Source organism: Chinchilla lanigera, unplaced genomic scaffold (assembly GCF_000276665.1).
Source record: "Chinchilla lanigera isolate Chin_1 unplaced genomic scaffold, ChiLan1.0 scaffold00044, whole genome shotgun sequence".
NCBI classification, from domain to species: domain Eukaryota; kingdom Metazoa; phylum Chordata; class Mammalia; order Rodentia; family Chinchillidae; genus Chinchilla; species Chinchilla lanigera.
The window spans coordinates 17,947,109-17,961,752 of record NW_004955445.1 but is presented as its reverse complement, the minus strand read 5'-3'; the positions used below and the strand labels follow the sequence as shown (position 1 = coordinate 17,961,752).

At 48.9% G+C, this 14,644-nt stretch overlaps 1 protein-coding gene across 2 annotated transcripts in view; it reads left to right on the top strand.

The window, feature by feature from the left end:
* Nucleotides 1-457: 457 nt before the first annotated feature.
* The window catches only part of Ppp1r16b (protein phosphatase 1, regulatory subunit 16B), a 97,193-nt gene continuing 83,006 nt past the window's right edge, over nt 458-14,644 (top strand). For both annotated transcript variants that reach the window (XM_005392527.2, XM_005392529.2), the window contains exon 1: nt 458-567. The gene's annotated coding sequence lies outside the window, so the exon portion shown is untranslated. The remainder of the gene's footprint in view (nt 568-14,644) is intronic.

Genomic DNA, 14,644 nt, shown 5'->3' with positions numbered 1-14,644 from the left:
GTGGCTCTCCTCGACTGTGAAATCTAACCTGACCCCAGGGCCAGGCCTGGTCAGGTCTCTGGATGTCCTGGGAAGCTTTCGGATTCAGGCTTCGAGCCCCTTCAAGGTAGGAGACTTGACCTTCTGGCCTTGGCACTATTCCATGTGACCCCGGGGCAGGTTACTGCTCCTCTCTGGGCCTCAGGATGCCCATCTGTCAAATGGGAGCAAGAATACTGTCCTCGGCTTCCCGCTTTCCATGGGGTGGGACAAAGGAAGAGCTCAAAAATAGCTCTTCGAAGCCTGGCTGCAACCCAGCCCCTTTCACTTTCCGGCAGCTCAAGGTAGGGTCCCCACCCCTAGAGCGCTGGGACCCTTGCCACCCTCTCTGGCTCTGTAGCCGGATGGGGTTGTGCGTGCCCACCCCTTTCCTGAGACTCAGGCCCCGCCTTGAGGGAGGAGCCGAGAGCGGCGCTGAGGCTGGCGGCGGAGCTGAGCTGGCTCTGTAGCTGCGCGAGCTGCTGCGGCTTGGGGTCCTACGGACAGAACCAGGGCCGGGAGCCGCCCGGGGCAAAGCTCCGGAGAGCGGTGAGTTCCTCAGCGGCGCCGCCTCCTGCCCTGCCCTCTGCGGCTGGACAGGGTGGGGGACGAGGATCGGGGCGGGGAGATGATGGTTTTAGCCGCTGATAAACTGGCAGGAGGGCGAGGGGCCCTTTGGCGAAGGGCTGGTGGCTTAAGATAATTTGAGGGTGGGTGCTCTGGAGAGGCTGGCATCGAGAGCGCAGGGCTGGGGAGTTGGGCCCGCGTGTGGGCGTTCTCCCGCGTCTCGCTCTCCCTCCGAGAGGCTGGGGTAGGGGGTGCGTCGGCAGGTTGTTGGCTGGGGCTGTCATGGCTCGATCTCAGGCTGGGCGGGGGTCCTTCCCTGGTTCCGGACCCCCGTGGGCCACTGTCTGCCGAGGTCGCAGTGCCGGGCTACCCGAGCCTCAGAGACAAAACACCGCGGCTCCCAGTCTCGCGGCCAGGCATGGGGCGCCGCCCCCTCGCGTGGCGCTGCTTGGTCCCTGCGGGGCGCACAGAGCGCTCTTGCCCGGGCGGGAAAGGTCCTCAGGGCAGGCGCCCCGCACGCAGATCTGACCCGCCGCGGGTCTGACGCCCCCCCCCAACTGACCGTGCCCACCCGCCGGGAGAGACCGCGCGTGGAAGCCCCCGAGAGCCGTGCGCCGGGCGTCTCCCCAGGGCCGCCATGCACGGGCTGCTGGATCCCCAGCGCCGGGAGCGCTCCTCTCCTCGCGAGTCCCGCGCATCCGCTCCGGCAGGGAGGAGCGCCCCCGAGCGCTTAGGATGGGCTGAAACCTTGCAGCTCTCTCCCAAGAGCTCGCGCAGAGGGGTCTCCCCCAAGGTCACCCGGAGTGCCCAGATCGCCCCGGGTACAGAGCAGAGACAGGGACGCTCTCGCTATCCTCGCTCTTTCCTAATGCAGACTCTTCCTCCGCTCTCCCTTCCTGGCCTGGCCTCCGGCTTCACAGGAGATATGGATAACACAGCTACCAGACCGGGAGGATAATTGAGCCTAAGCAAGCTGTGAATCTGGCGGTCTCGGGAGCCCCGCGGCGCGCCCCCGCCACGCGCCAGGCCTGGGACGCGGTGCTCCCTGGCACCGAGGAGCGGAGGGAGAGAGATGCGGCTGCATAAACGCTTCTCAGAATCGAAAGCCGAGCTGCTTGTGCGCCCATGTGATTAGATTCCACATAATGGGCCCCTGTTCTTGCTGTCAGAGGCGCCCACCAGCTCCCCGCGGCCTGGAGCGCCAGGTGCCGCCTCTGAATCGCCCTCTGTGGAGGACCCGGGGCGCCGGGGTACCAGGCTCCCTCTCTCTCGGAGCTCTCACTGGAAGGGTCCTGCAGTTAGCGGCAGGGCCCGCGAGAGGGTCCTCTCTGAGTGCCCTGCCGTTTCCTGCGGCTGATGAAGCCCCGGGAAACCCCCTTCCAGACTGCTAACAAAGCTTCTCCACTGAGCCAGGGTCTGGCTGTGTGTTGTGGGCCAGGCGCTCGTCCTCCCGAGCCTCAGCTGTCTCTAAGATAGCGGGCGAGGCAGGCTGTGGGGTGATGAGTGAGGGGCCGCATGAAAAGCCAGGTGCCGGAGAGCATGGGAGGGTGAGCGGGGTGCGTCTCTTAGGTGCCGGAATGGAGCCCTGGTGGGCGGTTCTGCGGGGCTGGGGGAGTTTCAACATCTTCCTCTCTCACTCTGCCACAAAGCGCCAGCTTGCAGGAGGCGGCGAGGGGCAGTGAGTCCTTCCAGCGTGCTGCCTGCACACAGGCCCCCCCACCTGTCACCCAGATCCCGTGTTCTCTACCCCGGTCCCTAGGATACCGCAGGCAAGGTGTCAGCCAGGTCACTGGGACGGTCAAGCCTGTGCTTTCCTGTCCACTCCTGTCTACCCAACAGTGCCCCCTCCAGCTTCCTGATTCCAGCTCTTCCCAGCCTGTGGAATGTCCTTTAGGAAGCCCACCTGATCCTTCCTTCCTCTCTTTTGGTTCCCTTCTGCTGTGACATTCGTTTGTGCCTCTGGGGGTTCAGGTGCCAGAGCCCCATGCTTCCTGTTGCTTCCCTGGCCTGGAAGTACACAGTAGGCGAGGCGCATGCCTGGTGCCCACTCAGACTTTGTTCTCTCTGCTAATTGAGCCAGAGTAGAGGTTAAATTCTAATCTGGCTGTTAAGTGTTTAGAAGCTGAAGGCAAGGAGATGGTTTTTCCTATGACTAGAACCTTTCTGCAGAGTTCACTTGCCTCTTTGGAAGCTTAGCCACTGCTCTTATCTAAATCAGCGCAGGGCCAGAGCGAACACTGTCTGACCAGCAGAGGCTGTAGCCAGTCTGCTTTAGTGGATTTAGAGCCACTGACCTGGGTTCAACTGCTGGGCTTGAACTCTCACCCTGTCCTCTCTCCCATCCTAGCCATCCCAACTGCCCACCTCCAGGACACCCGTGGTATGTGCTGGATAGTGGGTCTCAACTGAGATCCTCCCGGCCAAGACTGGGATACCTCTCTTTGTCCCAGCATACCTTAGAGTTGATAAGCCTGCCCCTCACAGAAAGCTGCAAATATGAAGAGCAAGGGAGGAAGCCAGGCCTAGCTGAAATTACAGCTCTAAATCTAAATGCTCTGGAACCCTATGTGGTGCTGTTATTCTCTGGAGGCCCAGTTTTCCCATCTGTAAAATGGGAACCATGGTAATGCTTGCTTCCTGGGGTTATGAGGGTTGTGTGAGACCACAACAAGGAGGACATGTTTAGTAGAGCACCTGGTGCAGCGGGGAATGCAGGAAGTGCTTGTTGTCACTATCACGGTCATTTCCTCCTTTGTGTTGGGCTGTTAAAGGTCCCACCTCCTCCGGTTCAAGGGGCTTGGACTGCATCTCTTCAGCCTCCCGCTATCCAGACAGGGGAAACCTGTCCATGCCTCCTGGAGACAGGGGCTCTTCTGAGAATTTGAGTCTAGCATGATCCCATCCCCAGGGAGTCTGTGAGCATCCGCTTAACCTTTCTCAGCTGGCTGCCATTTTGCAGGGCTCATTGATTTCTTCGGTGTAGACCTTCTGTCCATTGCAGACTTTCTGTTGAGCAAGAGGTTTCCAAATGACTAAGGTAGCAGTAAGGGGGCCTGGAGACAGAGAGTGAGGACCCATGGGATCAAGACTTCCATAGCAAGCAAGAGTGGGGAGTTGGGAGCATGGGAGCACAGGTTCATCCAGGTGTGGCTCTTCAGGCTGCCACCTTGTCCCTGGGTGGGGACGACTTCTTATCTCTCATGTGCAAAGGCTACCAACACAGGGTGGTGGGTGAGGAGAACAGAGACTCTGTGGGCAAAAACTGATCTCAGGGCCTATTAGAGATGAATAAGTGTTGCGGATGTTAGTGGCTGTTATTATTAGTCTAGTATTACCAATAACCCGTGGGCAAAGTTTGCTGTGGGGGCGCCCTGGAGCTCTTCAGCGACAGTTTCCGAGGTGGTAGCTGATGGAGGGGTGGGCAGCCCTTGAAGAGATGGGTGCATATGGAAAGCACATAGGCTTGAAAGCGCTCCGTATCTGGAGAGCCAGGGTAGGAGTCAGAGCTGGAGCCAGCAGTGTGATGGAGGTAGGAACAAGGCTGGGGAGGGGGCAGAGGCCATCCTGCCAGTGCCCTGAGAGATCAGATGCTCACTGACCCAAAACAGATACCCTCTGGCCTCATGCAGTGGCGGCTTTCTGGAGAAAGCTGTCTGCTTGCTGCACCCCATAGAGTTCAGGGTCATTGCCAGGGAGGAAAGGCTGGCCTGTGCTCATCTGCCCGAGTGCTCTCCATTTCTCCCTCTGTGCTCCAGCTTTCTGAGATGTGTCTCCCGCCTCTGCACCTGCTTCTGTCTTTCTGGGACTCAGTTGTCACTTGAAGGAGGAGGGTACGAGCAAAATAAGTGGACTGAGCTGACTTTCTTGTTGGTCAAAATATTGTGCGTGCCACGTGCCTCTCTGGATGCTGATCACTGCTCATGGTCTTTACTGCATCATTATTGAGTCCTGGTCCCAGTCCAGTGAAGTGGATGCACTTTCCTCCATTGTGCAGATTGGGAAACTGAGGCACAGAGGGGGAGACAGTTTGCTAAAGGCAATGCTGCACGTATGTGACTCATATCTGGGGAGTCTCCAAAGTTGCCATATCTGCCCTGCACCCCTCCTTCATGCTCTCTGTAAATAGCTAAAGCTGACTGCAAATGTCTGGCTTCTCTCACTCTGGACCCTTGAGTGCTGGGTAGTAGGTACCTCGGAGATGGATCAAGTGGGGTGTGCTGTGGGTACCTGTCCTGATTTGGGGGAAGTGCCTGTGTGGGAGGAGGTGTTCTCAGATCTCTTCCAATCCAGATTGGCATTCCTCAGCCCACTGATGTCCCACAAATGTGCCTTTGATGCAGGCAGTTTGTAGCTTGATTGATGTGGCAGGTGGTGGCCAGGCCCTATGGTGGCCCCAAGGAGGAATGGATCTTACAGGATGACTGCTCGGAGCATCATACGATGACAGACCCTTTCTGTCCCAGAAGTATCCAAACAGAGGCTCAAATTTCCTTTTTCATGAGGGTAAACTTTAGGGCCAGGATTCAAATCCTGGCTCTGCTTTGCACTAGCTCTTGGGCCTTGGACAGTGTTTTCATTTCCTTGAGCTTCAATCTCTTCATGTGCAAATATAGACAATATATGCTATTATGTAACACACACATAAGTAGTCAGAGTTGCTGTAAGGATGTGTAATCCTATGTAAAAAGCCTGGCTTCCAAATTGTAGATAATAGTGATATAGAGTCCATCAAATTTCCCCCCATGATACTTAATAATAACTGTGATTATAGGGCTATATCATATGGTAATCTGTTATTCTTTCAGTCTCATCTACTAGACCAGGGCTTGTCAACCCAAAGTCACAACCCAGGGGGGAGAGGAGAGGAGGAGATCCAGGATGCTGCTAAATAGTCTATAGCACACAGCACAGTCCTCCACAATGAAAAAAGTGATCTGATCCAAGTGTCAATTATGCCAAGGTTGCAAATGGCTATACTGCACTGCAAATCTCATAAGGTCAGTGACTATGTCTAATTCATTCAGCTCTGTGTCCCCAGGTGCCCCGTATGATGCCCAGCACTAATATGCATTAAAGGAATGAATGAAGACTTGGAAGGCCTTACAAGCCCTGGAGTCCCAGGGCTTTGGCTTATGGGACAATTTGAATGGGCAGAAAAGAGTTAGATGAGGCTGAAGGAGGAACAGCCAGTCAGTGATTCAGGCTGAGGAAATCCAGAGCAATCCTCTCTTCTCTTTCCTGAGCATGTGTGTGGGGCCCGTCTTACCTGCACTGTTGCCGCCATCACCTCTGCGTTTTGCTCGACACATATAGGACCCACCTTGATCTGGATGAGTGGGCTGGGACAGGGGACTGCAGGTGCTGACAAGAAACGCCCTGTCAGCTGGGCCCTTGGGATTTGCCAAGCTGGGGCGCAGCTGGGTCAGCTTCCTGTTTTTTCCCTTTCTGGTGGAATGAAGGAAACCCACTGAATGGCTATTTTTCCACTGACATTTACAGCAATGTGATAGGCCTTGGATTAATGAGGTCAAGCTACAGTGTGAAATCTGCCTGATAACTTGATGCGGGGCCAACAGGAAGACAGCGCTTGTTTTCTTCGGGCTGTTTGATGTGTCTGGATGGCTTTAGGCAGACAAACTGGGGTCGTGACTCTGTTCAAAAGAAACAGGTGTTCTTCACCTTGGAATTACAGAGGCTGGAGTTGTTTTTTTTGTTTTAATTTATTGGGAAACTTTTCTTAAATGTGGACTTTGAAATAAATAACTCATTAAAGCAATGGTGCACTCTGAGCCTCAGGTCAGTTGCTCCCCAGTGGGGAATCTGGGGTATGGAAAGACCACCGGTGTTCCCGGGTCTCTGTAGGAGTTGGAAGGGAAAAGTTGGCCCCAGAGGGCATCTGGGCAGGTTACATGTGCATCTCAGTTAGAATTTACTCAGGTAGGGGGAAGGGCCCAGGGCTGTGACTCAAAGTGGTACATGAATCACCTTGGCATTCTTGTTAGAGTGCAGAGTCTGAGCCAGGAGGGCTGCGCCAAGGCTCCGGTGTTTCTGACAGGCCCCAGGGTGCCGTCCCGCTGGCCTGTCAAGTGCACCTTCAATAGCCTGTGTCTGGGGAACTTTTAAGTCTACAGGTGAGGGTCCCTGGTGTGACCTGCTGAAGCACAAAAGCAAATTCAGCCTGTGTGCCGCTTTGCACAGCCATCTGCTCTGCTGGCTGGCTTGTGGAGAACGCAGATGTTTACTGGGCCCCTTCCTGTGTGCCCAGGCCTGGGACCAGACATGAAAGACAGGATGCTTGGTCTCAGGGAGCAGCTCAAACAGCCAGAACCTGTGTGATGGGCCGTAGTGTTTCTAAAAACAGGTGTCCAGGAACACAATGTTCCCGGGTCATCTGGTCACCTGGGACTTATTAAAAATACAGATCCCTAGGCCTTAGCCGAGCCCACCTACGTCAGAGTTAGCCAAGGTGAGGAATCTGTATTTTTAAAAAGTGTGCCAAGTGATTCTGCTTCACAGCCGGCATACGGGAGGAGGTGCGAGGGAGGACCGGTGTTGTGGGCAGGTTCATTGCTCAGCAGGACGTGGTAGGGGTGGAAAACTGGATGCTGCCCTGTGACGCCCAGCTGAGGGAGGGAGTAAAATCCAGCCTGCACACCCCTTGCAAGCTCCGCACCCTGCAGTGCTGTGTCTGCCTGGGGGAAGGACACATTTAACTTGAGATTAGTAAAGCTGTCTACTTAACTCTTTTGATGCCCATAAGAACTCTAAGAAACATCATTATTACTACCCTGATTTTACAGCTCAGGAAAGTGAGCCACAGAGAGGTCCAGTGACATTCCCAAGGTCACGAAGTCACTAGATGACAGCCAGAAGTTGAATCCAGTACATCTGGCTTCAAAGTCCTCGCACTTGTTACTCTTGCCTTCCATCCAGAGTGAATACCTGTTCCTAGTCCTTCCTTGGGGCAGTGGCAGGATACCACTGATTTCTGCTGGCTTTGTAGTCACACCATCGTTTCATTGCTGCCTCCACCAAGACTTACTGCAATCTTGGGTTACTTGCTTTTAACTTCAATTGCTGAGCCTCAATTTCCCCATATGTAAAATGGGAATAATGGTAGAATGAGATGGATACATATAAGCACTTTGTGTGGATGTACTTGCTATTTATCAGCTGTTAGAATTGCATTATTATCTTTAAAGTCATCTTCTGGGATGGTTTTACAGCAGAGGGTAGAGGTGAGCAGAGTACTGTGTCATTGTGTTCCTAAGGACTGGGTCATTTTTATTGTTCACCAGACTACTTATGACCATTACTTACCTGGGCATCCCTAGCTTTTGCTTTTTGGCACTGGTTAAAAGGCCAGTGTATGCCAGGCTACTGATTCCTCAGACTGTCTTGAGTCAATATTCGGGTCAAAACTAGATTTATGTCTGTCATGCAATTCTAAGTAAAAGGAACACATGCTGAGGATTCCTCTCTGCAGGGTTCTTAACCCTTCTTGGTGACTTTCTGAGGCTCACGTTCCTTTCTAGAACTACCTGTATTGCCGTCCCCAGCTCTCCTGTGGCTGGACAGAGAGGAGATATTGCCTTCTAAATATCGCCTACGGTCTTATAAGGAATAGGAGGATTTTCACCAAAATGTCATTCATTTTTTTCTATGTCATCTCAAACCAAGCTTTTGCTTTCTTATGGCTGTGCTTTATGCTTTTTAATTATAAAAAGAATGCAAACATCATAAAAATTCAAACAGTACAGAAATATGGAAAAAGGAGAGGAAAATTTCCTTGTCTTCCCCAGCTATTCATCGCCTTTCCCCAGAAGAAATCCCTGAATGTTTCATGTATCTTTCCATAAATTTTGGGTCAATATTCATTTACTTTTTATCCCTTTTTTTTTCAACACATCTATACCCCAGTCTTCTGAGACTCGCTTTTTCAACTAGTGCATCTGAGCACAAGTCCACACATGCATATACCTGTTTTTTAAGGCTACATGGTACTCCAATGATAAAAATTTGCCATCATTTATTGTATTGTCCCTGATGGTGGTTAAAATTGTTTCCAGTTCTTTCCTACTGCTATGGCAAATGTAGAATGCTTTGTTTGTACAGTGCATGTCTTTGTACATTGGTATGATTTTTTTGTTTTGTTTTTGAAGATCTGGGAATTCAGCCTGGGCTTCTACACTGAGCTATCTCCCAAGCTCTTTTTTATTTTGAAACAAGGTCTCGCTAAGTCACTGAGTTGCTCAGATGAGGCTTGAATTTGTGATCCTCCTTCCTCAGCTTCCCAGAGAGCTGGGATTATAAGCATGTGCCACCGCGCCTGGTTGGTGTGGTTTTATCTGTTAGGAGAACCCCTTGCAGTTTAAACTGGGTTAGGTATAGCCAAGTTGTCTTCTCAACAGACCAAGCCAATTTGTATTCCCCTAGGTGTGAATGCCTATTTCCCCAGCCTTCTCCAACACTGCGTATTAAGAAGTTTAAATTTTATTAGACTTTGTAGGTACAGGTTGAATTATCCCTTATCTGAAATGTTTGGGACCCGAAGTGTTTGGGAATTTTTTTCAGATTTTGAGATATTTGTATACACGTAGTGAAACATCTTGAGCATGGGGCCCAAGTCCTAAAATGAAAGTTATTTATGTGTCATAGATAACTTACACATACAGCCTGTAGGTAATTTTATACAATATTTTTAGTATGCACGAGTTTTGACTGTGACCTGGCCCATGAGGTCAGGGGTAGAATTTTTCACGTACAATGTCATGTTGGTGCTTGAAGAGTGTCAGATTTTGGAGCATTTTGGGTTTGGGATGTTTGGATTAGGGATTTTCAGCCTGTATAAAATGGAAGATATTTCTGAGTTAGGTTCCATAGTAATTCAGATCTTTTGACTGTGCTTACATAAAGATTGTTAACTATTCAAGAACTACATGGTACCTGGCTTTATGCTTGGAATTAGAGGTATCAAATTAAATTTAAGCAGACTCTACCTCTAACTTGATCCTTTTTCTAGTCGGCAAGCACGTGGACAAACAAGAGCAAAACAGTGTGGTGCAAGCTGTGCTAAAGAAATGCTTAAGCTAAGCTAACTTTTGTTTCATCAAGTCTGTCTTAATGAACTCAAATGAATTCATAAATTATAGCGTGAACTGTGTCCTGGAAAGAGGTAGGAGGGAGACCCTTGAAATTCTCAAAAGAAAACGACTTGCTGGGCACAGTGGGACATGGTTGAAATCCTAGCTACTCTGGAGGCTGAGGCAGGAGGATAGGAAGTTTGAGGACAACCTGGGCAATTTAGCAAGACAGTCTCAAAAATTTTTAAAAGTTAGTAAAATATAAAGGGCTGGGGATGTAATTCAGTGGCAGAGTGCCCCTGGGTTCAATCCTTAGTACTGAAAAGAAGGAAAGAAGGAAAGAAAGAAAGAAAGAAAGAAAGAAAGAAAGAAAGAAAGAAAGAAAAAGAAAGAAAGAAAAAGAAGAAAGAAAAAAAGACAGACAGACTTGATTAGGCACAGAAAAATCACAATGGGGGCAGGAGAAGAGGTGGGAAGTCAGTAGGGGTAAGACATCTTAAACTAGTCTCTTTGGTAATTTGCATGTTTACTAATGGGGTTTGTTTGAAAAACCTCATACAGAAACCCAGCTGAATTGGCAGCCTGCACTCAGTTCTGGTCTCTCACACTTAGGCAGAGATGTTAGTTCAAAAAGAGAGGGAAGAGCCAGACATGGCTGCAATTGCAGCACTTTGGGAGGCTGAGACAGGAGGATTGCCAAATTTGAGCCCACCCTGGGCAACTTAGCAAGTTAGCAAGTCCCTGTGTGAAAATAAAAAATGGAAAAAGGGCTCAGGATGTAGCTCAGTACTGTTCAATACTGTGGAAAGAAATAAAAGGCAGGAAGAGCAGGGAACAGAAGGCTGACTTTAAAAATCCACGTCTTGGAGCGCATAGAGATTTTATGTGGGTGGCACAAACAGGCTGTTTACCCCCGGGGTTACTAGGAGATGTGCCTGTAGTAGAGTGGATGCAGAATGGGTGCTCAATGAATGAGTGTACATCAAGGATCTGTGTCTTGTTTTTTTTTTTGGTTTTTTGGTTTTTTGGCTTTTCTCCAGTACTGGGAACCGAACTCACGACCTTGCGCTTGCCAGGCAGGCGCTTTGCCGCTGAGCTAAATCCCCAGCCCCAAGGATCTGTGTCTTGTAAAGGGGCCTCCTATTCAAAAAGAATAGGTCCATTTCACAAATGGGTCTGATCATCTGATCTACCCACTTGGGGGAACCAAACCTCAGCTGTACATTTTCTTTAGACCTACCTGTCCTGGACATCTCTTCCTTTACCTGAGATACCTTAAGAGGAAACAAGGCAAAGAGCAGTTGAGAATGTCAATTTGGAACAGGGCTGTGGAATGAATCTAACCATTTTATGAAATGCTCTGTGCAGGGATATACAGAACCGGTTCCAAAGCATGCAGAGTGGAGAAGACAAAGTCAGGGGCAACGCTTGTCTATCTTCTGGTGGAAGGCGAGATAAGGGCCTGGTTACCCTCTCTCTCTAGCAGCCAGGTCTGTTTTGTCTGGGTTGATGCAATAGCTCTCATTCTAAGCCAGAGGGCCTCTTTCTTATGACAGAACTGATGGAATGATCTTAAGGAATTTTCAGTCTCTGGATCTCCTGTTCTCCTTACCCCTTCCCATTTGTTGCACACCTACAATGTTCTGGGTAGCTCTATGATGAAATGTAAAGGTAAATAATGTCATATTAATTTTATATTTATGCTATCCTTTGTCTTCCAAGAACATCCGGTGAAATGGTGGAGGCAGATCTAAAGCAAACACTTACTCAAGAGTGTTGGGTGTAGAGATATGGTCCAATGCCTGAGAACTAGAGAGGGGAAAGAAACCCATTTGGCACAGAGCAGATGAAGAACAATTCAGAGGGAATATAAAGAACAGAGAGACAGTACTGTCTAAATGAGACAAGGCAAGTCAAGTGTGTGAAGCACTTAAGATAGATGTTATCATTACAACACTACAGTGACGGTAGCTCTCAAAGAACAAAGAGGAGTTTGCCAAGTAGAGAGAAAGAAGGGTATCGCCACTCCTGGAATAGCATATTACGAGGTGAGTGTGATGCAGTGAAGCTTGCATAGATTTTGCAGCCTGGTTCAAATCCCAGACCTGCCACTTACTAACTGTGACTTGGCATGTTGAGATGAGCCCCCGTCTTTGCAATCTGTCTAGTGGAGATAATGGTACCTGTTTTTAAGACTCATTGTGGGGGGATTAAAGCCAATTTATGAATAGTACCTGGCACATAGTAGGCGCTCAACAAATGGTGACTACTGCCGAGCAGGTGTGAATCCCTCAGGCACGTTTGGTATAGCTGAAAAATGAATATTTATGATTTGGAGGTGGGGCTGGCCAGAGATCAAGCTACCCTGTCAAGCCTGAATCCTGGGTGGTCTAGAGCAGCCATGGCAAACCTTTCAGAGCTTTCAGCGATACAAACAGTCTGCCGCGGCATGTGTGCATGTTCGCCGCCACTGGTCTAGATTGTGAGACTGAGGGCTTGAGGCTTGACTCAGCGGGGCACGGTCACATGCTCCACAGAGCGAAAACTCCGCCAGTGGGGCAGATGGCAGGCTGGAAGGTAAGAGATGGAGGCAAGGAAACTACTTTGGGAACTGCAGCATCCCACTTCCTTGTCTTCGCAACTCAAAGCTCACGTTAGGATAATTAAGGCTTTGTTAAGTCCCGTAGCTAAGTACTGAGAGGAGAGGCAGTGGTTAAGAGCATGGGCGTCAGTGTCAAAGCCAACCTGGATTTGAATCCTAGCTCTTTTGCTTACTAACTGTATTCCTTGGGCAATTACTTAACCCCACTGAGCTTTAGTTTACCCTTCTATAAAGTGGGAGTTAATAGTGCCTTTTTCATGGGCATGTGGTGAGGATTAAATGAAATAGTGCAGATAAAGCACTTAGCTCAGCTCCAGGAATGCACTTAATGTTCAATAAAAGCTGGTAATTATGATGGAGAAGTATATTACTTATTTGACCATGGAACGCTGTTTCCATGTAAGGCCCATTCACATCTTCTGGCGCTACCAGTGTTCTCCAGAAGAGCTCCCGCTTTAGACTTTGCAGAGAAGCAGCAGCACTTTCTGCTCCAAGCAATAGTAAGAAGGCTTGCCAAGTTCTGCCGTGGTGGTTTTTAGATGCCCATTAGACCCACCCGGGGAGCTTTTAAAAATGTCAACTCCTGGCTGCACCCCAGACCAACTGAACCAGAATCTGCCAAGGTGGGATCCGCAAACCACAATATTTTAAAAAAATTGTAATGATTTATTATGGGAAAATCAGCAAATATATAAATCCCAAGTGGGTGACTTTTCCATTTCCTGGTCAAGAAGCAGGATGTCACCAGCATCCAGAAACCCCCTTCTGAGCCTCACTTTGGAACCGCCATCCTAACTGATCACAATATAAATTCCTTTTGCCTGTTATTGAATGTTACATAAGTGGAGTTGTATGGTTTGAGTTTTTGTTTGTTTGAAAATTTGGGGCCAGCATTGTTTGCGAGAGTCATCCACATTGTAATTGTACATTGTTCTTTCTCACTGCGGTACAATGTTCCACTGTGGACTACAGCACTTCCCTTCCCAAGTACTCTTAGTGGCTATGTTGAATGGTTTGTATTTTGGGTCTTTTTACAAGTAGTGCTATTAACTTTTTGGCAGATGCCTCTTAGTGAATCATACAGAAATTTCTCTTGGGCATATTCATAAGAATAAAGTTGCTGTATTAGAGGGCATGCATGTGTTCAGAGTTGTAAAATACTGCAGAGCAATTTTTTTTTCTTTTTGAGACAGGGTCTTGCTATGCAGTTCAGGCTGGCCTTGAGCTCACTTTGTAGCCCAGGCTGGTCTTGAACTGACAGAATCTTCCCGCCTCAGCCTCCCGAGTGCTGGGATTAGAGGCATGAGCCACCATGCCATGCCCATTGTTTTAAAACAATGGTTTCAGCAATTTATATACCCAATCCATGTATAAGAATTCTTGTGAAGCAGTTGATACTTTCTGTCTTTCAAAAAAATTTTGGCCATTCTAGTAGATAGATAGTATTCTTGCTCTATGATCTTAATATATATTCTCAGAATCTCCAGGTGATTCCAGTGTACAACAAAGTTTGAGCACCCCTTTTTAAAACATATTTTGGAAACTGTGAATGGAACCAGGTGTGGTGGTGTACGCTTGTTATCCTAGCACTTGAGAGGCTGAGGCAGAAGGATTTCAAGTTCCAGGCTAGCCTAGGTTACACAGTGAGACCTGTCTCTAACAGTAACAACAGCAAAAAAAGTGTTGGTGAAACTGGAGAAAGATATTATAGTGTTAGAAGCCAGAGTTTCTATGGATCTGATGTGGCTGCTCCAATGAAGATGTTTTGCCGAGGAGAGAGAATGTTCAGCTGTTCAAATATGACACATGCCCCTCATGCCTGCGTGCTTTATATGGGGTAAATGACTCCATCAGGAATGGTCTAGAAGCTGACTTGAAGTAACATGGGGCTCTGGAGAGAGCACAACAGGGCTTGAATCTTTTTTTCTAATTAAATTTTTCATTTATTCTTTGTTCAGTTTTTTTGTTTGTTTGGTTTTTTGAGACGAGGTGTCGCTATGATGCTCAGTTTGACCTTGAACTTGCAGCAGATCTCCTGACTCAGCCTCCTGAGTGCTGAGATTACAGGCATGCATTACTATACCCAGTGGCTTTTTTTCTAATTCAAGAAGTGAAAGAGATGGGAAGATATCAGAAGTGACTAGTAGTCCATATAGATATTGTCAGAGATGATTTGGTTTTTGGGACAAGACCTTAAGATTTTTATTTTTGTTCCTAAAAGCTTGCTCAGAACCTACCCTTGGGAAATGCTTTAAAATGGTCACTAAAATAAATATTAGAACTGTACGACCGTTGTTAGTGAGAAGCACAATTCAGCCGGGTGTGGTGGCACATGCCTGTAATCCCAGCACTTGGGAGGCTGAAGCAGGAGGAT